Consider the following 26,943-nt stretch of genomic DNA (forward strand, 5'->3'; position numbering starts at 1 on the left):
CCAGCTGCTCCCTGGCGGCCTGGCCTCAGAAGCCTGCGGAGCCAGAGATGGGGAGGGGCAGTTTGGGGAGGCTGGGGGGGGGAGAGTTAGGGTGTCTCTGGGTTAAACCTCTAAAAATCCACACACACACACACACACACCGTTTCTTCAAGGGCTGGTGTGGAACGCTAGCAATAGGCGCTCTAGAGAGTTTGGCTTCTGGAGATGGTACTTCAAAGAATCATAGAAGGGTAGAGTTGGAAGGGACCCCCAGAGCCATCTAGTCTAACCCCCTGCGATGCAGGAATCTCAGCTAAAGCATCCATTGCAGGTGGCCACCCAAGCTCCGCTGAAAAATATCCAAGGAAGGAGAGTTCACAACCTCCCGAAGGAGTCCATCCCACTGTTCTTAGTGTCAGGAAGTTCTTCCTGATCAGCACCAGATTTAGGGCAGTGTGGGAAGTTCCCCCACACAGAGCACTGGGCCGATGGGGTACACAATTGATAAGATCCATCATTGAGAATGTTCATTTGGGGGTGCCCAATTTAGGCCTCGCTCAGGGTGCCATACTACCAAAATCTGCCCCTGTCCTGATGTTTAGTCGGAATCTCATTTCTTGTAACTCATATCTCCTCTCAGTCTCTTCTTTTCCAGGCTAAACATACCCAGATCCTTCAACCGTTCCTTATAAGGCTTGGTTTCCAGACCCACTAAGGTCCAGCTCCGAGGGCCTTCTGGCGGTTCCCTCCCTGCGAGAAGTGAGGTTGCAGGGAACCAGGCAGAGGGCCTTCTCAGCAGTGGCACCCTCTTTCTGGAACGCCCTCCCATCAGATGTCAAGGAAATAAGCAACTATCTGACTTTTAGAAGGCATCTGAAGGCAGTCCTGTTTAGGGAAGTTTTTAATGTTTGGGGTTTTATTCTGTTTTTAGTGTTCTGTTGTGAACCGCTCAGAGTGGCTGGGGAAACCCAGTCAGATGGGTGGGGTATATATAATAAAATTGTTGTTGTTGTTGTTAATCATCATAATGATCATCAACATCATCTTGGTCGCCTTCCTCTGCACACATTCCAGCTTGTCAATGTCCTTCTCAAATTGTGGCACCCAGAACTGGACACAGGACTCCAGGTGTGGTCTGATCAAGGCAGAATAGAGCGCAGGTGGCGCTGTGGTCTAAAGCAGTGAGCCTAGGGCTTGCTGATCAGAAGACCCGCAGTTCGAATCCCCACGACGGGCTGATCTCCCGTTGCTCGGTCCCTGCTCCTGCCAACCTAGCAGTTTGAAAGCACGTCAAAGTGCAAGTAGATAAATAGGTACCAATCCAGTGGGAAGGTAAACGGCATTTCCGTGCGCTGCTCTGGTTTCGCCAGAAGCGGCTTAGTCATGTTGGCCACATGACCCGGAAAAACTGTCTGTGGACAAAACATCGGCTCCCTTGGCCAGTAAAGTGAGATGAGTGCCGCAACCCCAGAGTCGTTCACGACTGGACTTAACTGTCAGGGGTCGTTTACCTTTATGACTTCCCTTTATCTGGGAAGGGGTTTGTGTGTTATTGTTTTGTTGTTTCGCTTTAATTGTTTACATGTGTTTTATCTTGTATTTTACTCTGCGAACCACCCTGAGATATTTTGATGACGGCTGGTATATAAATAGAATCAATCAATAAATAATTTGAAAAGGAGTCGTGTTAAAAAAAGTAAATATATTGTCATGTAAGGTAATCTGTAACATTTGCAGATAAATTGGAATAATTGGGGGGGGGGGATACATGCAGCAGTCAGGAGAACCAGCGACGCATCTAGGAGGGTATGTGGGAAGTCAGATTTGGAAGGAAAGAAATATTAAATTTGTTTTAATTGGGGACCAATTTGTAAGAGATAGAAAATCAATAAAAAAAGATTTAAGGGGAGAAAATATTTGCTGCATAAAGAAGTACTTATTCTCTACTTTCTCCATTCCACAAATATATTTTTTTATAAACTTCAATCCTGTCTCCCCTTACCCGCTTTTTCTCTAAACTAAAAATTTCCATTTTGGGCACCAAGGTGAAATCCTTGCCCCTGCAGGTGAAATCTCCAATTCCCTGTTTTGCGAAGACACAACCGGGCTGCAAAAAAACTCCTCAAACCCCAAGTGCATTTTATTAGCAGGGGCGTTTTTGAAAACCCAGCTATAAGTTGCTTTGCAGAAGTTGCACCTCTTTCACAAACCGATCTCCCTTGTCCTTGTCGGCTTCTATGAACATAACCCCCCCACCCCGAAGTTTTTGCTCCAACCCAGGAAAGGGAGGGACTGGACTACAACTTCCATCATCCCTTGCCATGGGTCACGCTGGTTGGGTCTGATGGAAATGGGGACTCAACAAATTTGAGCCCATCAGCTACTGAAGGTAACGGGGCCCTTTCTGTGTCCAGCTGTCCTTTGTCAACAACAAATTGTCGCTGTTTTTTGTGTTGAACATATGCTATATGGTAATTTACGGACCTAATAGGTATCTAAAGCCATTTGCACATAACAAAATATGTCTTTTATCAAAGTAATTGTTGAACTGAAATACATGCAATTAAGAAGAAGTATATCAATAGTGAAATAATTATTAAGCTCCAACTTAAAACGATTTTTTTATCCATAACAAATTTAATAATGCAAGCACATTGGCATTTGGCAATAACAAAAGTTCCTTTAGAAACACAGTTTACAAAGACTCATAATCTAGTCTCTAGAAACTTGCTATAACGTTTAATAATAATAGGTGTAAATATATGATGCAAACTACTAATAATTATAAATAGCAGAATGTAGGTACCCTATATATAGATATAAGCAAACCCGTGATATTTTAGGGAGCAAGCTAGCAGGCAGGGCCCATTATAGGAGCCTGCACAACACAAAACACTGTTGCTGTATGTAGGTTTTATTTTATTTGTTTTTTATCTTATATTTTGGAAATGTACATCCGGTTTCTTTTTCCTTTAAATTTTTTTGGGGGCCCCCAAGAGAATGGGGCCCTAAGCTATAGCTTGTTTAGCTTATACGTAAATCCGGCACTGACTACTGGACTTCTGGCAAGCGATGGGCTGCACCTCACAACGGTTGGGAGGAATGTTTTTGCCAAAAATCTCAGAAACCTCATCAGGAGGGCTTTAAACTGGCTAATGTGGGGGAGGGAGACAGTGCTCCTGAAGGTAGGAGTCTATCAATTGATGAAGATGATCATCCAAATGTCATAGACCAAATGGAGCAAACAGCATGCAGACCTAGTGGTGGGAGGAAAAAATCCTTAAATAAGAGACACGGGGGAATGATTAATGGACTTCAATGTCTGTACACTAATGTGCAAAGCATGGGAAATAAACAAGATGAGCTTGAGCTCTTGGTACAGCAAACTAAATATGACATAATAGGCATCACTGAAACCTGGTGGGATAAGTCCCACGATTGGAATGTAATAATGGAGGGATACAATCTATTTCAGAGAAACAGACCAGACAAGAAAGGAGGAGGAGTGGCGTTATATGTCAGGGATGTGTATACCTGTGAAGAGATCCAAGATTTAGAACCTCAAAGCCAAAGTGAGAGCATTTGGGTCAAAATTAAGGGAGAGAAGAATAACAGTGACCTCATTGTGGGAGTTTACTATAGATCCCCAAGCCAAACGGAGGACATAGATGATGCCTTCCTGGAACAGATGGCCAAGCATGCAAAAGGAAGGGAGATAGTAGTAATGGGGGACTTCAATTACCCGGATATTTGTTGGATGTCAAACTCAGCCAAGAGCATAAGGTGAAACAGATTCCTCACTGGCCTTGCAGACAACTTCATTGTCCAGAAAGTGGGAGAAGCAACAAGAGGAACAGCCATTTTAGATCTGGTCCTAACCAATGTTGATGACTTGGTTAGTGGGGTAGAAGTGGAAGGATCATTAGGCGCGAGTGATCATGCTCTTCTGAAGTTTACTATACAGCGGAAAGGAGCAGCCAAGCATACTAGGACTCAATTTCTTGACTTTATGAAAGCCGACTTCATAAAACTTAGGGAAGTGCTGGGTGAGATCCCATGGACAGTAATACTAAAAGGAAAGGGAGTTCATGATGGCTGGGAGTTTGTTAAGAGGGAGATAGTAAAAGCACAACTTCAGGCAATACCAATGAGACGGAAACATGGAAGGTGCCTAAAGAAGCCAGGGTGGCTATCTAAAGAACTTTTAACTGAGTTAAGATTAAAAAAGGATGTGTACAAAAAAAGGAAAAGGGGGGAAACCACCAAAGAGGAATTCAAACAAATAGCCAGCACGTGTAGACACAAAGTCAGAAAAGCTAAAGCACAGAATGAACTCAGGCTTGCTAGAGAGGTTAAAAGCAACAAAAAAGGCTTTTATGGGTATGTTCGTAGCAAAAGGAAGAACAAAGAAACAGTGGGGTCACTCAGAGGAGAAGATGGTGAAATGCAAACAGGGGACACAGAAAGGGCTGAACTCCTCAATGCCTTCTTTGCCTCAGTCTTCTCCGATAAAGAAAACAATGCCCGACCTGAAGAATTTGAAGTAAATGATTCAGCAAAGGAAACACAGCCCAGAATAACTAAGGAGATAGTACAAGAATACTTGGCTAGTTTAGATGTATTCAAGTCTCCAGGGCCAGATGAACTGCATCCAAGAGTATTAAAAGAACTGGCAGATGTGATCTCAGAACCACTGGCAGTCATCTTTGAGAATTCCTGGAGAACAGGCGAAGTCCCGGCAGACTGGAGGAGGGCAAATGTTGTCCCTATTTTCAAAAAGGGGAAAAGAGAGGACCCAAATAATTACCGCCCAGTCAGTCTGACATCAATACCAGGGAAGATTCTGGAGCAGATCATTAAGCAAACGGTCTGTGAGCACCTAGAAAGGAATGCTGTGATCACCAATAGTCAGCATGGATTTCTGAAAAATAAGTCATGTCAGACTAACCTGATCTCGTTTTTTGACAGAATTACAAGCCTGGTAGATGGTGGTAGGTGGATGAAAATGATTTCAGCAAGGCATTTGACAAGGTGCCCCATGATATTCTTGTAAAGAAGCTGGTAAAATGCGGTCTTGACTATGCTACCACTCAGTGGATTTGTAACTGGCTGACTGACCGAACCCAAAGGGTGCTCATCAATGGTTCCTCTTCATCCTGGAGAAGAGTGACTAGTGGGGTACCACAGGGTTCTGTCTTGGGCCCGGTCTTATTCAACATCTTTATCAACGACTTGGATGATGGACTCAAGGGCATCCTGATCAAATTTGCAGATGACACCAAACTGGGAGGAGTGGCTAACACCCCAGAGGACAGGATCACACTTCAAAACGACCTTGACAGATTAGAGAACTGGGCAAAAACAAACAAGATGAATTTTAACAGGGAGAATGTAAAGTATTGCACTTGGGCAAAAAAAATGAGAGGCACAAATACAAGATGGGTGACACCTGGCTTGAGAGCAGTACATGTGAAAAGGATCTAGGAGTCTTGGTTGACCACAAACTTGACATGAGCCAACAGTGTGACGCGGCAGCTAAAAAAGCCAATGCAATTCTGGGCCTCATCAATAGGAGTATAGCATCTAGATCAAGGGAAGTAATAGTGCCACTGTATTCTGCTCTGGTCAGACCTCACCTGGAGTACTGTGTCCAGTTCTGGGCACCACAGTTCAAGAAGGACACTCACAAACTGGAACGTGTCCAGAGGAGGGCAACCAAAATGGTCAAAGGCCTGGAAACGATGCCTTATGAGGAACGGCTAAGGGAGCTGGGCATGTTTAGCCTGGAGAAGAGGAGGTTAAGGGGTGATATGATAGCCATGTTCAAATACATAAAAGGATGTCACATAGAGGAGGGAGAAAGGTTGTTTTCTGCTGCTCCAGAGAAGCGGACACGGAGCAATGGATCCAAACTACAAGAAAGAAGATTCCACCTAAACATTAGGAAGAACTTCCTGACAGTAAGAGCTGTTTGACAGTGGAATTTGCTGCCAAGGAGTGTGGTGGAGTCTCCTTCTTTGGAGGTCTTTAAGCAGAGGCTTGACAACCATATGTCAGGAGTGCTCTGATGGTGTTTCCTGCTTGGCAGGGGGTTGGACTCGATGGCCCTTGTGGTCTCTTCCAACTCTAGGATTCTATGATTCTATGCTGCATTAGCAGCACCAAAATGACCTCTCCGGGGTGCAGGCCTGGTCAGTGTGCATGGAGCTCCTGGGCTACCCAGACGACAAGACCCCCCTCTCAGTCTCACTGATGTGGTCCAAAGGAAAGCAGAGCAAGACGTTTGGCACCAGTTTGGCTGCAGGAGTTGCCAGAAGGAGGCAACCCAACTGTTTTAGGGATTCCACACTGGATTTGTGTAGGGTTTACTCCTTTTCTTCTCCCGATGATAGACCGCAAGGCAGCAGAGGTTGAGGATCTGAGTTTTCCTTCTCCTAGATGGGCTCCCTTCCCAGGTGGGTGAGCCCCCTCCAGCGGCGTAGCGTGGGTTGTCAGCACCCGGGGCAAGGCAAGTAATTTGCGCCCCCTAACCAGGGGCAAGGCAAGTAATTTGTGCCCCCTAACCCCTAACCTGCCGCCGCTGCCAGCTTCTTCTTGCTGCTGCCTGGTCTGGTCTGGTGTGGTTCTCTCCCGCGCTCAGCGCTGCGCTGGGCGGCCGCTGCACTGTCCCTCCCCCAGATAGTCCCTCGCTCTCTCTCCGCACCGCACGCCTGGCACCCACCCCCTCCACAGTGGGCGGCGACCCAGCGGCTCGGATCGGATTCACACAGCCAGCACTGCAGTGAGAGAGAGTGAGTGAGCCAGGTAGGGGCAGAGAGCTGCGAGTGCGAGCGCGCCCCCCCCAGATGTTGCGCCCGGTGCGGCCGGCCCCCCCTGCACCCCCCACGCTACGCCACTGGCCCCCTCTCCCCCTCATTTCCCTCTATAGTATGGGGAGGCAAACAAAGGTCTGGGGGCTGGATCCGGCCCAATCACGTTCTAAATCCGGCCCGCGGGCGGTCTGGGAATCAGCGTGTTTTTACATGAGAAGAATGTGTCCTTTTATTTAAGATGCATCTCTGGGTAATTTGTGGGGCATAGGAAGACCAGGAGGGAGGGGAGCTTGTCACAGCAGGAGGGGGAGACACCTGTTACTCTTCACCAGCTGGGTTCATCTCTGCCTCTTGGCCTCCTTCCTCCCAATTTTCCTGCTTCCTACACTTTGGAACTCACTGCCTGTTGACATCGGTCCCTACTGGACTCTTTTCAGCACCCGCTAAAAACATTTTTGTTTAGGGAAGCATGCCCAGATATGTAGAATGCCAACACATAGCTTTAATCTGTTTTTAGTTTTAACAATTCAAAGAGTTGTTCTTAACTGTTTGCTGCCGGTGGTTTTATTCTCTTCGCAAACTGCTTTGAGGTGTGTTGTTTTCCCCCCAACAATCAAGGCGGCGCATAAGTTTTATGAAACGAAATAAATACAATTTCAGGGAGGTGGTAGGAGCTGGAAGTCTCTCCCACCCCTGCCACTGCTGTCAGATTGCCAGGCAGTTATTTTTATTTAGCGTATTAAATTAATGTCGACTTCTCTGTGCAGAAAGAAGCCTAATTTTCCGCCAGCCGCACGCTTGCCTGAAAAACAAGGAGGCTTGCTTTGGCAGGGAGAATAGGGCCTGTTGGTATGTTGCAAGCCCAGAATTATATCGCCATGCACTGCCCCCCCAGCCCCCCCACCCCCCAACAGCCCACCCTCCGGACACCGGTCCGGGCTGCCTCCGGGTCCACCCTCTGCACATTTCCAAAGGTATTAACAAGAGCTTGGAATTCCTGGATGGATTTGTGCACAATGATGCCTTTGTCCTGTCTCTTCTGTTTGAAGCCCCCTCTTGCAAGCCACGTGTCCCCCTCGGGTCTGCGGTTTTGCCCTTCCAATTCAACGTTTGGGTCGGGCGCTCGCTGACAGGGCCAGGGACTTGCTGTCAGATCGTTTGCGGGACCCTCTCAAACACTGCTCAGGACCGTGAAAAGGGTAGAAATGTGCCAAGCCTTTAGTTATTTTAAGTCATGGGTAGGCAAGCTAAGGCCCGGGGGCCGGATCCGGCCCAATCGCCTTCTGAATCTGGCCCGTGGACAGTCCATAAATCAGCGTGATTTTACATGACTGTATTTTAATACTTTGTTGGTAGCCGCCCAGAGTGGCTGGGGAAACCCAGCCAGATGGGCAGGGTATAAATAATAAATTATTATTATATATTATTATTATGAATATAATGTGTGCTTTTATTTAAAACACATCTCTGGGTTATTTGTGGGGCCTGCCTAGTGTTTTTACATGAGCAGAATGTGTGCTTTGTTTAAAATGCATCTCTGGGTTATTTGTGGGGCATAGGAATTCATTCGGTTTTTCATCTGCAAAATATAGTCCGGCCCCCCACTAGGTCTGAGGGATAGTGGACTGGCCCCCTGCTGAAAAAGTTTGCTGACCCCTGTTTTAAGTCATGGGTAGGCAACCTAAGGCCCGGGTGCCAGATGCGGCCCATTCACCTTCTAAATCCGGCCCGCGGACAGTCTGGGAATCAGCGTGTTTTTACATGAGTAGAACGTGTCCTTTTATTTAAAATTCATCTCTGGGTTATTTGTGGGGCCTGCCTGGTGTTTTTGCATGAGTAGTATGTTGTTTTTTAAAAATTTAAAATGCATCTCTGGGTTATTTGTGGGGCATTGGAATTCATTCATTCCCCCCCCCCCAATATAGTCCAGCCCCCCACTGAAGGATGGTGGACTGGCCCCTGGCTGAAAAAGTTTGCTGATCCTTGTTTTAAGTCATTGCATGTGGCGGGGGTGTCCCGTTTGGGTTTTTATGGCCTAGCCACCAAAACGCCTTAGGAATATCCCCAATTGGCATAGAATCGTAGAATTGTAGAGTTGGAAGGGAACAAGGCAGGAATCTCAGCTGAAGCATCCATGATAGATGGGAGAGAAAACTCCCAAGATGCAAGAGTCATTTTGGCAAATAGTTCAATCCTTTACAGGGATACCTTTGGCAACCTAACCAGCCATAGGGAGCAGCCCCTCTGGCAACCATTTTGGGCGGTTCCTTGCCCTCTAAAAAAAAAGAAGGCAAACCTTGCAGACATTTATTCTAATAAAGAGCAGACTAGACGTTTTCTTAAATGGCTTTAAAAAAGTGAAAACGATTTACCACAACGCCTACCGAAAGAGAACTTCTCTGGGAATTCACCGCCTTCTTACAAGGCTGTGCAAACAACCCCATCTTAGTTAAACTAAGACAGATACTTAGCCGCCCGCAGCAATTAAAAGGCATATTAAACTCTCGTTTCGAAAGGTTTATGCCCATCGGTAAACCCAGCCGTCCGATTTAAAAGACTCTGAACTGTTAAGACAGAGCAGTGCACAGCCTTGAATCGATGCACTTAATTGCTATATAAAAAGAGCAGATTGAGCAGCAAACTTTGAGCACCGGTTGGGGGGGGGGGTTCATCGTTTCAGGGCTTTTCCCATTACGCTCATGAAGCCTCTGAGGTTTGGGTGCCATTTCACACACACACACACACACACACACACACACACACACCTGGATTGCAGAAAGTGTGACTTCCAGGTGAGTTTGAGCCCTAGTACCACCAAAGTTCCTTTTTTAAAAAATCAAGCTACTAGTCCATAGGCATTGGAATACAATAGCCAATGATCAAGGGAGGGAAACAATAGTCTGAGGGCGGAATTGTTGTGGGAATTGAGCTCTTCCCTCCCCCCCACCCCCAAAATAAATCAATCTCCTTATCGATTTGTTTCTTCGAAATGCACAGCTTAGGTGAATTTGCAGTTCTTCTCCAGGGTGTAGTAGCCCAGGGAGGGGGACAAACGCCCCCCTTAAATCAAGTAAATAAATAAAAAATGCTTAACAAAATGTAGAAAATGTAGGAAGTTTTTGACAGCTTTTTCTGAGCACTTGGAGGTCCGAAAAAAGTGATTTTAAGCAACGGTGGTTGAGAGTCGTTTCGTTCCGAATCTGCTAGACAGAGCCAGTCAGAGGATAATAACAGGTGGGGCTGTCCTGGACCCCCCCCCCGCAAAAAAACCCCATAAATCCTGGCTACACCCATGGACCTGGATTAACTCATATATTGGAATCTTTTTATACCAAGGCCCTTCTAGTGGCAGTGCCCCCGCACATTTATTTTTTAGAAGTGTGTCCTTAGAGGGAGCCCAATGTAGAAAAGGAAAGGGGTGGGGGACAGAGAAGCAAAAAAAAAAAACAAAAAAAAACAAGGAATCAAATTTATTTCCATGCTTTGCCTTGTCTTCCTTATCAGGATCAATATACGAAACAGGAAGGTAGCCCAGTTTCCTTGTGTTTTGGGTGCGGAGAGGCCGGGCTCAAATGCAGTTCTCCTGGGTCAATTAATATATAATTCCAGATCCTGCACTGAGCCATTTCCCCTGTCAAAATTCCCTTCGCGTGTTCATGCACAAGTTAACTAAAGCCTCTCTACCAACTTGGCCAACCTCCCTCCATCCTGCTAGAGGTGACCTTTAAAATATATTAACACCCCCTCAGAAAAAACACCCTATCCCTGTGGGGTGCCATGATCCTGCAAGCCGTAGCGTCAAGCAGGCCGAAGACGGGCAGCTTTGCCCTACGCCAGCCTAGGATGTCAGACACTGCCAGCTGTCCTCGTCCAGATTAATGTCACTCACTTGTTAGGCTCCCGGTGGAGTGGATAATTTCTTCCTTTTTTTTGTCATCTCCTGGATTTAGTCCCCCCACCCACCAAACTCTCTCCCTCCTTCCACAGCCCCATCGCTTTCGTGGGCAAGGTTGGGGATGAGAACACGAGGGTTTATAATATGGGCTGTGTTAATACCTTGGTTTTCCCTTCTGCAAAATGGGGAGATTTTTTTGGGAGTTTGATTTGGCTCAGTAGATAGAGGTTGCCTCCATGAGACCCGCGGATGGATCCCAGTTCTTCCCCAGAACTCACGCACCGTGATGGCCTTGCAAAGGGCCTCGTTTCTGCTCTGCTCAAATCATTGTATTAACACTGTATGGCCCTCTGTCATGGATGCTTTAGCTGAGATTTCTGCATTGCCAGGGGTTGGACTAGATGACACTTAGAGGACCCTGAGATCATCTTCGGGGGGCCTCCTTCGTGTGCAGCCTGCTTGAGAGGTCCAGAGAGTGGCAACACGAGAGCGGGGCCTTCTCTGCAGTGGCTCCCCGTCTGTGCAATGCTCTCCCCAGGGACATTCGCCTGATGCCTTCATTATACACCTTTAGGCACCACGCAAAAATGTCCTTTTTAACCAGGACTTTGATTGACCTGATCAACATCCCATACCCTTTTAAAATGTGGCTCTTTTGGGGGGGGGGTATTATTGGGTTATTGCTTTTATTTTAATGTTATATACCGTGATCTTTTTATGTGAACCGCTCGGCATATAAATTCAAATTCAATTCCCTTCCAACTCTGCAATTCTATGATTATCCAAATCTTCTGTGCTGTGGGCTTCTAGTCGAAAGCCCATCTCAGAAGATCTGGCCTTGCAGCACATAACCTGGTTGGTGCGAAGGGGTTGTTAAAAGATGGGAAACAGAAAAAAACTGAATATGCTGTGCCGTAGATGAAATACCAAAACAACAACAAACCTATGGTTACGTGAAACCTATTCAATAAACACACAAGACGTAACCGGCTGTACGTTTGACAAAATAATATATACTATTCATTGTACTGAATTGTAGATTTCAACAGAAGTAACTCATAAAGTTCAACGAAAAAAGTAGAAGACCCAGTGGATCAGTTCATTCTCTAATCAGTTTATGCATAAGGCATGTGAAAGTGTCTGTTCCACCTGTCTGTTCATAAAGTCCAACAATCCACACAAAAGGTTGTTGCAGTTCCACAGAATCCTTTCATGGAGTCTAAGGCAAGGATTTCTGGAATATTAGCCTTGTTTCGCCGTCTTGGGCTTCATCAGTAGTACAAACTCTAGGTAATGCAAATAAATTCAGTATCGTAATCTCACACATTTTCACAGCAAAATTAAAATAAAAAACGTCAACAACCGAACATACTATATATGATATCTCAGGACAGTGGAACTTATAGCATAGTAGTAGCAACTTTTACAGAGTAGAGTTATGACAAGCACAATATTTTTTTAAGTAACAGGTGTTGGCAATCAACAGACACAAAATTTCTACTTTTTTCGTTGAACTTTATGAGTGACTTCTGCTGAAATCTACAATTCAATACAATGAATAGTATAAATTATTTTGTCAGACGTACAGCCGGTTACATCTTGTGTGTTTATTGAATACAGTGGTACCTCGGGTTACATACGCTTCAGGTTACATACGCTTCAGGTTACACACTCTGCTAACCCAGAAATAGTGCTTCAGAACTTTGCTTCAGGATAAGAACAGAAATCGTGCTCCGACGGCGTGGCAGCAGCAGGAGGCCCCATTAGCTAAAATGGTGCTTCGGGTTAAGAACAGTTTCAGGTTAAGTACAGACCTCCGGAACGAATTAAGTACTTAACCCGAGGTACCACTGTATAGATGAAATACCAGCAATGTCCCCTTCCTGTCTCCTCTTGAATCTTCGAGCCACGACACGATCTGAGCAAGCTGCAACCCTCCCTCTCCTTTTCTCTCTCTCCACTCTCTCTCTCTTTCTTTCTGCAGAACCGTGCAGGTACGTAACCCTGCTGCCCTCTGTACCTCCGGATCCCGCACGTGTACCAACAGATCCGGGAGATGCCGGCAGAAAGAGCTATCATAAAAGCACGGGGGATATTCTGGCGGAGACAAAGGGTCTGGCTGCTCGGGCGAGGCTGGGAGAGGTACCCCCCTCTGAAGCAGGAGCAACGGGGTACAGGCCGCAAGCATGGTAGGTCGCTTCCTTTGCTAGTAGCGGGAAAGGGGGTGGGTGGGTTTTGAGAACCGGGGTGTCCTCGAACATTCTCTCGTAACCCTTGGAGACGCGAACGAGGCTGCTTGTTTCGAATCCGAGGGAATTTACGCAGGAAGTTGACTTTTAAGTTTGTCGAAGGTTGGTGTTGTCGACACGGGCTGGCAGCAGCTCTTTGGAATTTCGGGCCCATTTAGGGATGCCATTGGGGATCAAACGTGGGACCTTCTGCATGCAAAGCAGGTGTTCTGCCACCAAGCTACGGCCCTTCCTCTGAAATGGAGTTTCCTAGAGGAGTCTTGTTGTTGTTTAGTTGTTTAGTTGTGTCTGACTCTTCCTGACCCCATGGACCAGAGCATGCTAGGCACTCCTGTCTTCCACTGCCTCCCGCAGTTTGGTCAAACTCATGCTGATAGCTTCGAGAACACTGTCCAACTATCTCATCCTCTGTCGTCCCCTTCTCCTTGTGCCCTCCATCTTTCCCAGCATCAGGGTCTTCTCCAGGGAGTCTTCTCTTCCCATGAGGTGGCCAAAGTATTGGAGCCTCAGCTTCAGGATCTGTCCTTCCAGTGAGCACTCAGGGCTGATTTCCCTAAGAATGGATAGGTTTGATCTTCTTGCAGTCCATGGGACTCTCAAGAGTCTCCTCCAGCATCAACAGTATACAAATCAATATGGCTAACCTGATCCAAAAAAAAAAATCCTTCCAGTAGCACCTTTAAGACCAACTAAGTTAGTTCTTGGTATGAGCTTTCGTGTGCAAGCACACTTCTTCAGATACAGATCTGTAACTGATCTGTAACTGATCCAAAAACACCCATCCACCCCACTCACACATGAAAACAAAGACCACCACAGCCAACCACAAATGAACAACCACACCCTACGCCAACCCCAACCTCTCTCACCACCAAAGGAACACAAGTGAACAGCAGAGAACCTGCACAAGCAACGCTGACACCAAACCCCACATATAGTAAGTAAAATAGGAACATGGCCACCCGACCCCACCCCCACTCACCTCTCCCGCCTCCCCCCCTCCCCCTTTTCTTCCTAATGTCTCAAAAAATGAAACTGATTTGTAAAAATGTTACATGGGGGGGGGGGTAATACGAGAGAGACATTGCACACACTTTTGTAAATCAAGAAAATCTTTAATAATAATACAAAAGTAGGCCTAGAATGTGTATTTGACTAATCAGGTAATCAGTTTAAACCTTTCACCTTCTGAAAGGGTTTCCCAGATTAAAAAATAAAGCGTATACCATATTTTTCAATGTGTATGCAATCTTTCAGAATCCTACAGATTGCAAGCATCACCTTACCGGCATAACACACTTGTTCCTGGAATCAGGACAATGGATTTACTCATATGCAGATGTATGCAAATGCCTTCCATTGCTAGGCTAAATGTCCATGTTATCAGCCAAATAAGAGATTCCTTTCATTGGGTGACGGTCCTAACAATAAGTGAAGCATTTTATTTTATTTTATTATTTTATTTTATTTTATTTTATTTTATTTTATTTTATTTTATTTATTTCTCTCTCTCTCTCTCTCTCTCTCTCTGGGGCATAGGATAAGTGTGATCCTGACAAAAAGTTTTGAGGCCGGGGAGTACCCACTTTAGCCTTGGAAGTGAGCCATATTTAATCACTAGGTAGATGACGAGGTGATGATCTGGCAGCAGGAAGGCAAAGGCTGGGCAGGGGTTCCCTTCTAAATTGTTGATTTCATTGTGAAGCTCTCTCTCAGCAGACAAAGGAGCCCCGGTTTGCTTATCAGTAGCCTCCAGCCATGCACAATTGCCTTGCTGAGTGGTCCACTAATTAGATGGGGCAAGGAACAATGCCAGCACACCTTTAGAGAGGCTTTCGGGAGGAGAGGACAGATTGGGGAAAAGGATGACTGTGGCAACCTTGCTTTGCGCAAGAAGGCCGCCTTAGCTGCAACCTCAAGGGCTTGGCAGGCCCGCTTCGTCTAGAGGAAAAAGGGGAGGGAGGAAAGGAATAAAAAAGGGCAATAAAATTAATAATGGCTTTTGGTGTCTCGCAGGGTAATGTGGCAGCCCAGCCCAGCAGTAAAAAAAGGCAGATGGCATTACTTTCCCGAGTAGAGAGGAGGGAAGGGAGCACTTTAAGATTCTCGCGGTTCCCCTGAACATCCCAGGTGAGATCCAGGTAACAACAGGGCCTCTGCTATGCCCTCCAGGCGGCAGGGAACTGAAGGCTGTCTTGTGCCCATTGTGCAGATGGAGACGACAGGGCACCACAGCTTGCAGCAGCCGCACAATAGGGTTGCAAATTTGCAAACGGACCAGGGGGGACCAGAGGAAAGCACCAGTCTTGACCGTGGCTGCTTTTGTGCCTCTTGAGCTTGGGATCTCATAAGTTGGAAGGGACCCCCCCATCTAGTCCAACCCCCAGCAATGCAGGAATAATGTGCAAATGTGAGCGAGTGAAGTTTTTCAAGGCAAGGTGGACTTGGCAGGGTGGAAGCATAAGAACAGCTTTTTAATATCTATACTTCCAGGTACTATGAATGCTCCCAGCCCCTGGGAGCTGGGTGGGGGGACTACCTGCATCCATGCAATTTATTCCCCCCCCCTTTATTAATTTTCACCCTCTCTTAGGAATTTGTTTTCTCCGTCAGCTTTCGTGAGAAAGTTGCCTGCTCCTGCCTCTTTCACATCTTCAGCCAATGAACAAAGTCGTAACTGTGATTGGCGTTTGGGAAAGCAGATCTTTCCAATTAAACAGAAAGCGACACACCCATTGCCTAGGCTTTAGACAAGGAGTTTTCTGGTCCCCACTTCAATTTAAAGCCTTTTATTTTAATCTGATTGGGATCTTTTGCCCAACGTGGGACTTGAACCCACCACCCTGAGATTAAACAGTCTCATGCTATACCGGCTGAGTTATCCCAGGCAATTGGGAAATTTCTAAACTGCTGGAGAAATTTGCTGTCCTATCGAAGAAGAACAAAACAGGTATCCAGGATTTTCGGAGAGCTGTGATGGGGCAGTAATATCTCACCTCAAAAGTAAGAGGTATAGGAAATTAGGTCTTATTTCATGCAGCAAAATGTGATTCCCTCGCTCTGAGTTTGTAAACATTTTCATTTAAAAAGTTTATTGTAGTGCTGATAACATAACATTCATTGTTATTTCGCCCCTATTTGAGGGGACCCATAGCCGAGAGAGCGAGAGTTACGTCAATCTTGCAAAATAACCTAGGATTACCTTTTGTTTGAAGGTGCTGCAACAGTTTATGACAACGAAATCCTGAATATCTGATTCCCTTCCCATACAGTGAGGGGGGGAAAGTATTTGATCCCCTGCTTAATTTGCCCGTTTGCCCTGTGATGAAGAAATGACCACTCCGTAATTTTAATGGTAGGTTTATTGTAGCTGTGAGAGACAGAATAACAACAGAGGAAAACCCCAGAAACCCAGAAGAAAAGTCAGAGATTGATGTGCATTATCATGAGTGAAATAAGTATTTGATCCCCTATCAACCAGCCAGATGTCAGGCTACCTGGTATCTTCACTGTATTTAACGAGCTGAGATTAGAAGCACCTGCTGTAAGGGAGAGGTCTTACCTGTAATCCCAGCTCGTTACAGTACCTGTACAAAAGACACCTGTCGACAGAAGCAATCAATCCAGCAGATTCCAAAGTAGCCACCATGACCAAAGAGCTGTCCGAGGATGTCAGGGACAAGAGTATAGACCTGCACAAGGCTGGACTGGGCTACAAGACTATTGCCAAGCATCTTGGTGAGAAGGTGACAACAGTTGGTGCAATAATTCGCAAATGGAAGAAACGCAAAATAACTGTCAACCTCCCTCGGTCTGGGGCTCCATGCAAGATCTCATCTCGTGGAGTTTCCGTGATCATGAGAACGGTGATGAAGCAGCCCAGAACTACACGGGGGGAACTTGTCAGTGATCTCAGGGCAGCTGGGACCGTAAAGGTAAAGGGACCCCTGACCGTTAAGTCCAGTCGCAGGCGACTCTGGGGTTGTGGCGCTCATCTCGTTTTAGTGGCCGAGGGAGCTGGCGTACAGCTTCCGGGTCATGTGGCCAGCATGACGAAGCCGCTTCTGGCGAACCAGAGCAGCGCACGGAAACGCTGTTTACCTTCCCGTCGGAGCGGTATCTATCTACTTGCACTTTTTGGCGTGCTTTCGAACTGCTAGGTTGGCAGGAGCTGGGACTGAACAACGGGAGCTCACTCTGTCGTGGGGATTCGAACCGCTGACCTTCTGATTGGCAAGCCCTAGGCTCTGTGGTTTAGACCACAGCGCCACCCACTTCCCCAGCTGGGACCATAGTCACCATGAAAACAGTTGGTAACACACTACGCCATGAAGGACTGAGATCTTGCAGAGCCCGCAAGGTCCCCTTGCTCAAGACAGCACATGTACAGGCCCGTCTGCAGTTTGCCAATGCACATCTGAATGACCCAGAGGAGAACTGGGTGAAAGTGTTGTGGTCAGATGAGACCAAAATCGAGCTCTTTGGCATCAACTCAACTCGCCGTGTTTGGAGGAGGAGGAATGCTGCCTACGACCCCAAGAACACCATCTCCACCATCAAACATGGAGGGGGACATATTATGCTTTGGGGGTGTTTATCTGCTAAGGGGACAGGACACCTTCACTGCATCCCCTTAGCAGATGGACGGGACCATGTATCATCAAATCTTGGGTGAGCACCTCCTTCCCTCAACCAGGACATTGAAAATGGGTCAAGGATGGGTATTCCAGCATGACAATGACCCAAAACACATGGCCAAGGCAACAAATGAGTGGCTGAAGAAGAAGCGCATTAAGATCCTGGAGTGGTCTAGCCAGCCTCCAGACCTTAATCCCATTGAAAATCTGTGGAGGGAGCTGAAGGTTTGAGTAGCTACACATCAGCCTCGAAATCTTACTGACTTGGAGAGGATCTGCAAAGAGGAGTGGGACAAAATACCTCCTGAGATGTGTGCAAACCTGGTGGCCACTTACAAGAAACATCTGACCTCTGTAATTGCCAACAAGGGTTTTGCCACCAGGTACTAAGTCATCTTTTGCAAAGGGATCAAATACTTATGTCACTCATTATAATGCACATCAATCTCTGACTTTTGTCTTCTGGGTTTCTGGGGTTTTTCCTGTTGTTCTTCTGTCTCTCACAGCTACAATAAACTTACTATTAAAATTATGGACTGGTCATTTCTTTGTCAGAAACGGGCAAATTTAGCAGGGGATCAAATACTTTCCCCCCTCACTGTATGACAATTATTGTTATGACTTCATTCAAGGGCTAAAGACATTGAAAGGTGAGAGGAGACTAGTTAAAAGAGAGAGAGAGAGAGAGACAATAACGCCTACCCCTTTTGTATCTTGGGTTCTCTTAAGGGCTGGATCTTTTCTTTTAAAAAAACCAAAAACTGGGAATCTGGGGATTATGGCTTATCCAGGGGGTGCAACTGCCCTCCTTCTCCCCACTCCTCCCCACGGACGCCCCTGACTGCGTGCACAGGCAAAAGGCATGTTCATATATCTCAGTTTTATTAAACTGAGATATATGATCACCTATGCCAGGCCAATGCCAATCAAGTCTAAATTAGCATTTGCTCTGGGTTCCTTTTTTTATATCTCTGAACGGCTGCAGACAAGTTTGCGTTCTCGATTTCGGTTTCATTTGCTTTCACGTGTGTTTTCATTCATTCACTTATCGAATTCATATCCCGGACCCTCAGGAGCCAGGCTGACAAATTGCACAAACAAAATGTCTGAAAACAATTCCAGTTCAAATGCATACTGCCATGACGTTGGTTTTAAGGCTCTGTTTTTTATTTAGTGTTTTAACAACTTGTTTATGGGACTATGCGCCGTTTGGAGATTATTATTTTTTAAACTATCAAGCAGTTTATAAATGCTTTTAAATACAGTGGTACCTTGGGTTACATACGCTTCAGGTTACAGACTCCGCTAACTCAGAAATAGTGCTTCAGGTTAAGAACTTTGCTTCAGGATGAGAACAGAAATCGCATGGTGGCGGTGCGGCAGCAGCAGGAGGCCCCATTAGCTAAAGTGGTGCTTCAGGTTAAGAACAGTTTCAGGTTAAGTACGGACCTCCGGAACGAATTAAGTACTTAACCCGAGGTACCACTGTACATAAAATAAAATCAGCCACAGGGAGACTGGGTAACTCAAGAAGGAAGGAAGGAAGTTCTTGAAACCTGCAGATAGAAGTAGCACCATCACCTTGCTGGTCTTTCCTTGCTGGCTGCTCCCAGTCTGGAGCAAAAGCCACAGGGGTTTAGTTTGACAGGGAGGACCCCCCCAAAAAAACAAGGGAGGTGAACTTTGACAGGAACCTGCGTCCCCAGTAATCTGCGAAAAGCTCCTGCGCTCCATGGGCCGTGTGACCCGTCATGAGGGAAGTGGTAGGGGCCAGACAGAGAACAAAGGAAGGGATTTTGAGTCCTTGGCAAGATGGGGAGGGGGGGGGAGTTCCCAAATCGCCAGGTTACATAAAGAAATTGCAGCCGGAGAAGTAAGTCGAGGGGGTGTGCTTCTTTGATCGGCTGGTGGTTAGAAATGGCGCTAGTTAGGAAAACAAAATCACAAGGGCTGGAGGCAGGGCACGAAATATCACCCAAGCTTGTGGCTCTGAATGGATGAAGCTGGCATGAGAACAGGTGCAAAGGGGGGAGGAAGAGAGAAGGCGGAAAGAGAGGCAGTGGCTGAGGCTAACTTTAAAGCACTGCAATAGCACTTTAAACAGCCATGGCTTCCCCCAAAGGATTCTGGGAGCTGCCGTTTGTTAAGGGTCCTGAGAGTTGTTTAAAGACCCCTATTCCCCTCACAGGGACGCAGGTGGCGCTGTGGGTTAAACCACAGAGCCTAGGACTTGCCGATCAGAAGGTCAGCGGATCGAATCCCCGCAACGGGGTGAGCTCCTATTGCTCGGCCCCTGCTTCTGGCGAACCTAGCAGTTCGAAAGCAAGAAGTGCAAGTAGATAAATAGGTACCGCTCCAGTGGGAAGGTAAACAGTGTTTCCGTGTGCTGCTCTGGTTCGCCAGAAGCGGTTGGTCATGCTGGCCACATGACCCAGAAGCTGTACGCCGGCTCCCTCGGCCAGTAAAGCGACATAAGCGCCACAACCCCAGAGTCGGTCACGACTGGACCTAATGGTCAGGGGTCCCTTTACCTTTTTATTCCCCTCACAGAGCTGCAATTCCCCAGTTCTCTAGGAAGACGGACTGATTGTTGAACCACCCTGGGAATATAAGAACCTAATAGCATAATATAGCTGAAGAAGGGCCGATCGTGCCTCAGAATAATATATTTGTAGAGTTGGAAGGGACCCAAGGGTCATCTAGTCCAATCCCCTGCAATGCAGGGATCTCAGCTAAAGCATCCGTGACAGAGGGCGCTCCAATCTCTGCCTAAAAAACCCCAAGGTGGGAGTGTCCACAACCTCCCAAAGGCAGCCATTACACTGTCAAGGAGCCCTTACTGTCAGAAAGTTCTTCCTGATGTTTAGTCAAAATCTCCTTTCTTGTAACTTGAAGGCCATGGGTTTGAGTCCTCCCCTCCAGAGCAGGAAAAAATAAGCTTGCTCCATCTTCCATGTGACAGCCTTTGAGGTATTTGAAGATGGCTGTCATGTCTCCTCTCAGTCTCCTCTTTCCCAGGCTAAACATACCCAGCTCCTTCAACCATTCCTCATAAGGCCTGGTTTCCAGGCCCTTTAGTGGCAGCAATAATATTTAAGTACCCCACCTTGAACGTATGACTAGAGGTGACCTTCAGAGGGCATAAGAACATGAGAAAAAGCCTTCTGGGTCAGATCAGAATTTCATCTGGTTCAGCATTGAGATCCAGCTCTTTCCTGTCTGACCAGAAGTTTTTAAAGCCCTAAATGGCCTCGAAGGCCCAGTATACCTGAAGGAGCGTCTCCACCCCCATTGTTCAGCCCAGACACTGAGGTCCAGCGCCGAGGGCCTTCTGGCGGTTCCCTCACTGTGAGAAGCCAAGTTACAGGGAACCAGGCAGAGGGCCTTCTCGGTAGTGGCGCCCGCCCTGTGGAACGCCCTCCCACCAGATGTCAAAGAGAAAAACAACTACCAGACTTTTAGAAGACACCTGAAGGCAGATCTGTTTAGGGAAGCTTTTAATGTTTAATAGGATATTGTATTTTAGTGTTCTGTTGGAAGCCGCCCAGAGGGACTGGGGAAACCCAGCCAGATGGGCAGGGTATAAATAAAAAATTATTATTATTATTATTATTATTAGTCCTATTGCTCTCCCTGGGATGGAGGCAGCTTTTGCAGCAGCTTTTGCCAACCAGGGTCGCCCCCACCCCAGATGTTGTACAACAACTGCTACCAACTGACTGGGGCCGAAGGGAGTTGTACAACATCTGGAAGGCCCCAGGTAGGCAAGGTCTGCTCAACAGTCTATCCTTCCCCCAGGCAACCTATACCAGTGCTGTTGCTAATTCCCAGCCTAAATTATTGTTTGAGCCGGTGATTTATTTTCTGCAGCAAACCAAGTACAAACAGGTTTCTCACTTCCTTCCCAGAAGAAAGACCTTTGTGTGTTTGAAGATGCTTATCGATAGACTTCCACCTTGCGGGAAGCTGAGGTGCTTCTAACATTCGTTGCTGCTGCCGGAAGCTAGCTAGTGATTTCGGGACTGATGTTATTTGGATGTGGTAAAGGACCCCTGACCATTAGGTCCAGTTGTGGCCGACTCTGGGGTTGCGGCGCTCATCTCGCTTTACTGGCCGAGGGAGCTGGCGTACAGCTTCCGGGTCATGTGGCCAGCATGACAAAGCCGCTTCTGGCGAACCAGAGCAGCACATGGAAACGCAGTTTACCTTCCTACCGGCGCGGTACCTATTTATCTACTTGCACTTTGACGTGCTTTTGAACTACTAGGTGGGCAGGAGCAAAGACCGAGCACAGAGCATAGGACTTGCCAATCAGAAGGTCGGCGGTTCAAATCCCTGCAACGGGGTTAGCTCCCGTTGCTCGGTCCCTGCTCCTGCCAGCCTAGCAGTTCGAAAGCACGTCAAAGTGCAATTAGATAAATAATGGTCAGGGGTCCCTTTACCTTTAAAAGAGTCCCAGGGTTTATCTAGTGACTCTCGTCCAACCCCTGCAATGCAGGAATATCAACTAAAGCATCTGCAACAGATGAACTTCCATCTTTATATATTTCCAGTTCAGTCGTGCCACTATAACGCGGGTGGTGCTGGCGTCTGGTCAAAGAGCAATTCCTTGCGTTACAGATGTGCTGTGCTTTGTCCCAGCTGCAAAGGCTCCCTCATTCCTTCTCTGCTCCTAGCTAAACAAACCCCACTCCTACGCTGTGTCTTCCTGCAAAATAGCCAAATGTCACTTTAAATTGGTACTTGTTTAAAGGCATGTTTCCCTTGTTTTCATCTGGTTTTCTGGAAGAGGGGTGGAAGGGAGGAGGTGTTAATTGAGACCTTGCAGGCAGGGGAGGGGAGGTGGGGGGATGCCTGTTTGTCTGTAGAATGAGCCCCCATCAATTTCCCTGCTGATTGTGTTGATTCTAATTAATTATCAAGCAGCCGGAGGGTGCGGGGACCCACTGTGAGAATTGTTTGGGAGGAGAGTAGCCCCTAAGTGGAGTTTCTGTTGTCTTTGAGCAGCAGTTCCCAAACTCCAGAGAAGTTGCCCTGCTCGTCTCTTGCGGCAGAAGACTGCCAAGCTGATGGTGGCATATTTTTCCCCCCTTTTGGAAATGAGAGGTGAAGTTGCTATCATACCACTTTAAATATTTCTAAGAACTACAGCCTGTCTCCAACCTCAGAGATTAATAATAATAATAATAATAATATATTTATACCCTGCCCATCTGGCTGGGTTTCCCCAGCCACTCTGGGCGGCTCCCAACAGAATATTAGAAACACGATAAAACATCAGACATTAAAAACTTCCCTAAACAGGGCTGCCTTCAGATGTCTTCTAAAGGTCAGATAGTTGTTTATCTCCTTGACATCCGATGGGAGGGCGTTCCACAGGGCGGGTGCCACTACTGAGAAGGCCCTCTGCCTGGTTCCCTGTAACCTCACTTCTCGCAGGGAGGGAACCGCCAGAAGGCCATTGAAGCTGGACCTCAGTGTCTGGGCTGAACGATGGGGGTGGAGATGCTCCCTCAGGTATACTGGGCCAAGGCCGTTTAGAGCTTTAAAGGTCAGCACCAACACTTTGAATTGTGCTCGGAAATGTACTGGGAAAAGTACAGTGGTACCTCGGGTTAAGAACTTAATTTGTTCTGGAGGTCCCTTCTTAACCTGAAACCGTTCTTAACCTGAGGTACCACTTTAGCTAATGGGGCCTCCCGCTGCCGCTGCGCCGCTGCTGCACAATTTCTGTTCTCATCCTGAAGTAAAGTTCTTAACCCGGGGTAATATTTCTGGGTTAGCGGAGTCTGTAACCTGAAGTGTATGTAACCTGAGGCACCACTGTACTGGGAAACATACTGGGAAGTTATTTGGAATGACTTAGGAAAAGCTCTGTACAATACCTAATGCTGCAGTCCTGTATGTATTTAGGAGTAAGCCGCTGTCAAGACAGCAAGCCACAATATTTACATTATCTTCACCTGATAGTGTGAATTCGCAAACTGATTCTCTCCCCTCCCCTCCCTCCAGTTCTGGCCAACATGAGGGTCCTGTATGTGGGATGCTGGCTTTCTAGACTAGCCGAATATCAGCAAACAAAAGAATTTCTTCCCTCTCCTGTCACCGCAGCAATGTGAGCGTCAGAGTAGGGCAAATTCTTTTCCAATACATGTTTTGTCGATGCCCACCTGCCTCCTGTCCCCATCTCTGCTCTTTGTCTTCTTTCTATTTTTAATGTGTGTGTGTGTTTTTCCAATTTCCCACTAAGCCTGTTGGACAAATTAAATTGTAAGTGCATAATTATGGACAGCCTATCTCTGTGTTGCTGCGGTTGCTGTGAAGATTGGGAGTTGGATTAAGCTGTTCTGGAAATCCATTTTCATCTGAGTTTTTAATACCTTTGGACCTGCTGGCTTAGGATCCCAGTCTGACTGCCAGTTCCTCGCTGCTGCTTTAGGGCAGTAATTGAAATGTGTGTTTGGGATCAGGGCTACCGTAATTGCAGGATTACGAGTTCCCTCCTGATTTGTATGTTTGTGTGTGTGAGAGGGAGAGTCATGTAAAATTGCCTTTCCCCAAAATTGCATGTGAATGAAGAGGCATTGAGCAATATCGCCTCCCACTTAGGTTTTCAAGTCCTCAAAGGGACTTTCACATTTATAATCTCAGTGATCCTTACGCCAGGTTTTCTTATACCCATATTGCAGCGGCTGGAGGCTGAGATATAAATATTAGTTTGTGTAAGGTGCAAAGTGACCTCTTGACTGAGTTGAGATACAAACCAGGGGATTTCTAGCTCATGCTGTAGACCAGGCATATCCAAAGTCCGTTTCAGGGGCCTAATCCGGCCCGCTGGTTGATTTAATACGGCCCCCGTGGCAGTATATGTCTTGTGGTAAAATCCTAAGAAGAGCTCAACAACTTTGGTCGGCCCTCACACATGTTCACTTTATCAAATTTGACCCTCTTTGAAAAATGTTTGGGCACCCCTACTCTAGACGAAACTTCCCCAATCTTCTGGCCCCCCCCCCCGATGTTTTGGACAAGCTCAGTCAGTACAATGTGAGGGTCATATATCTCCATAAACTCCAACATTTCTCCAATGAAAATAGGAACATCCTAAGGAAAAGTGAGGGACGCGGGTGGCGCTGTGGGTTAAACCACAGAGCCTAGGACTTGCCGATCAGAAGGTCGGTGGTTCGAATCCCCGCAACGGGGTGAGCTCCCGTTGCTCGGTCCCTGCTCCTGCCAACCTAGCAGTTCCAAAGCACGTCAAAGTGCAAGTAGATAAATAGGTACCACTGTAGCAGGAAGGTAAACGGCGTTTCCGTGCGCTGCTCTGGTTCGCCAGAAGCGGCTTAGTCATGCTGGCTACATGACCTGGAAGCTGTACGCCGGCTCCCTCGGCCAATCAAGTGAGATGAGCACTGCAACACCAGAGTCGGCCACAACTGGACCTAATGGTCAGGGGTCCCTTTACCCTTTACCTTTAAGAAAAAGTGGGACATTCTGGGATCAAATGAGAAACCGGGACGGCTTCTCTAAATCAGAGACACCCCTGGAAAACAGGGACAATGGAGGGTCTGGAGTTATGGGTTCAAGCACCACGTTGGGCAAAAGATTCCTGCATTGTAGGAGATTGGACCTAGAGGTCCCTTTCAACTTTTCTATGATTCTTTGGTTCTAATCACCACAAACTCCTATCAGCCCCAGCCATTGTCTGGGGCAGATGGGAGTTGAAGAATCAACATCTGGGGAGAGTTGTGGGATGTGATGCATAAGTAGCAGTCAAGTCCAACGTTCCTTGTTTTCCTAGAGTGGACATGCAAGGGGATGTTTGGACCAGCCAGTCGAAAACTTCCTGTTTCCTCCTGGGCTGGGACATACTTCCTTTTGCATGCGAGGTGGGCGTGACCTTACCTGTCCAGGTAACAAAAGGACCAGGCACGTACCACAACTCGTATCTTTTTGGCTTCCTCCATCGTTGGACCAGCAGCTTTTTAGCTATAGATGCTCTGTTGGCTATAGATGCTCTGTTGAGCCAACAGAGGACAACAAAGGACAAAGGGACTATATTCCAGTGGGATAGTTCCACATGTTTATATCTGTAACTAAGTCTGCCTTCAGGGATCCAGCTGTGAACTGTGAGTAAACTTCTTTTATTGACTTTAAATAATATTGCCAGGTGTTTATTCTTTTATGAGAGATATAAGGGGTCTTACCAGGAACATACAATTCATTACTAAATTGTATGATATTGAGAGGCTTAAAGAAAGTCTGCAACCTGCTACCCGCTGTGCGTTAAAAGAGGAAGGTAAAACTCTGCTAAGTAAAGGAACTTGCTAGCGCAAGTTAGGAAGGATATTAATAAACAATATATCCTCTCCTGCCTCCCTGAACATTCCCACAGAAGGGAGACTGCTTAGGCATGATCCTTCATCAATTTAGTAAGGAAGACAAATACAGCCAGGAAATGGGTGAGGTTTTTGTCCAGAAAGGAGTACAAAAGGATTGCTTCTCATAGTGCCCCAACTGCTTTTACAGAACATTACAGATCTCCAAGCGACTTAACAGCAAAAAAAGATATAGAATGCATATTACCTGGGAGGGGGGAATAATAGAGTAGATTAATATTTCATATAACATAGAATCATAAAATTGTAGAGTTGGAAGGGACCCCGAGGGTCATCTAGTCCAACCCCCTGCAATGCAGGAATCTCAGCTAAAACATCCATGACGGATGGGCACCCAACCTCTGATTAAAAACCTCCAAGGAAGGAGAGTCCACAACCTCCCAAGGGAGTCCGTTCCACTCTCGAACTGCTCTTACTGTCAGAAAGTTCTTCCTGGTGTTTAGTCGCAATCTCCTTTCTTGCAACTTGAAGTCATGGGTTCGAGTCCTACCTTCCAGAGCAGGGGAAAACAAGCTCGCTCCCTCTTCCATGTTACAGCCCTTCAGATATTTGAAGATGGCTCTCATATCTCTTCTCCAGGCTAAACATATATAACATCCATTAAAACAAAAGCCTACTCAGTTAATAAACAGATAATAAACAAAGCAATGCTCAGACCCACCAATTAACAAATAAGCAAAACCCCAACCTCCCCCCAGTCCAAAAATCATTCACAACAAACCAGCAATTTCGCGTGCCCCCATAACCTCCACAATGCACCCCGAAGTCTGGAGTCAAGGGCAGCTGTTACAAATTGGCTTCTCTCAAACCACTTTAAACAGTCTCAAGTAGCTCACGTGGGGAAATAGAGAGCAAGGAAAAGAAAATCAAGCGGATATTGCTTCTTTCTTGATCTGTGCTGGATTTGACCTATGGAACTCCTCACCACTGGATGTTGAGAAGGACATACAGTGCTACCTCAGTTTAAGAACAGTC

The 26,943-nt window shown here is 46.7% G+C and overlaps 1 protein-coding gene across 1 annotated transcript in view; it reads left to right on the forward strand.

Moving 5' to 3' along the window:
* The first annotated feature begins 2,318 nt into the window (after positions 1 to 2,318).
* Positions 2,319 to 26,943, forward strand: part of LOC308484346 (homeobox protein otx5) — a 67,881-nt gene continuing 43,256 nt past the window's right edge. The window contains exons 1-2 of the mRNA XM_081019222.1: positions 2,319 to 2,368; positions 12,671 to 12,875. The gene's annotated coding sequence lies outside the window, so the exon portion shown is untranslated. The remainder of the gene's footprint in view (positions 2,369 to 12,670; positions 12,876 to 26,943) is intronic.

This window comes from Podarcis pityusensis (assembly GCF_964106645.2).
Source record: "Podarcis pityusensis genome assembly, chromosome: 8".
NCBI lineage: Eukaryota > Metazoa > Chordata > Lepidosauria > Squamata > Lacertidae > Podarcis > Podarcis pityusensis.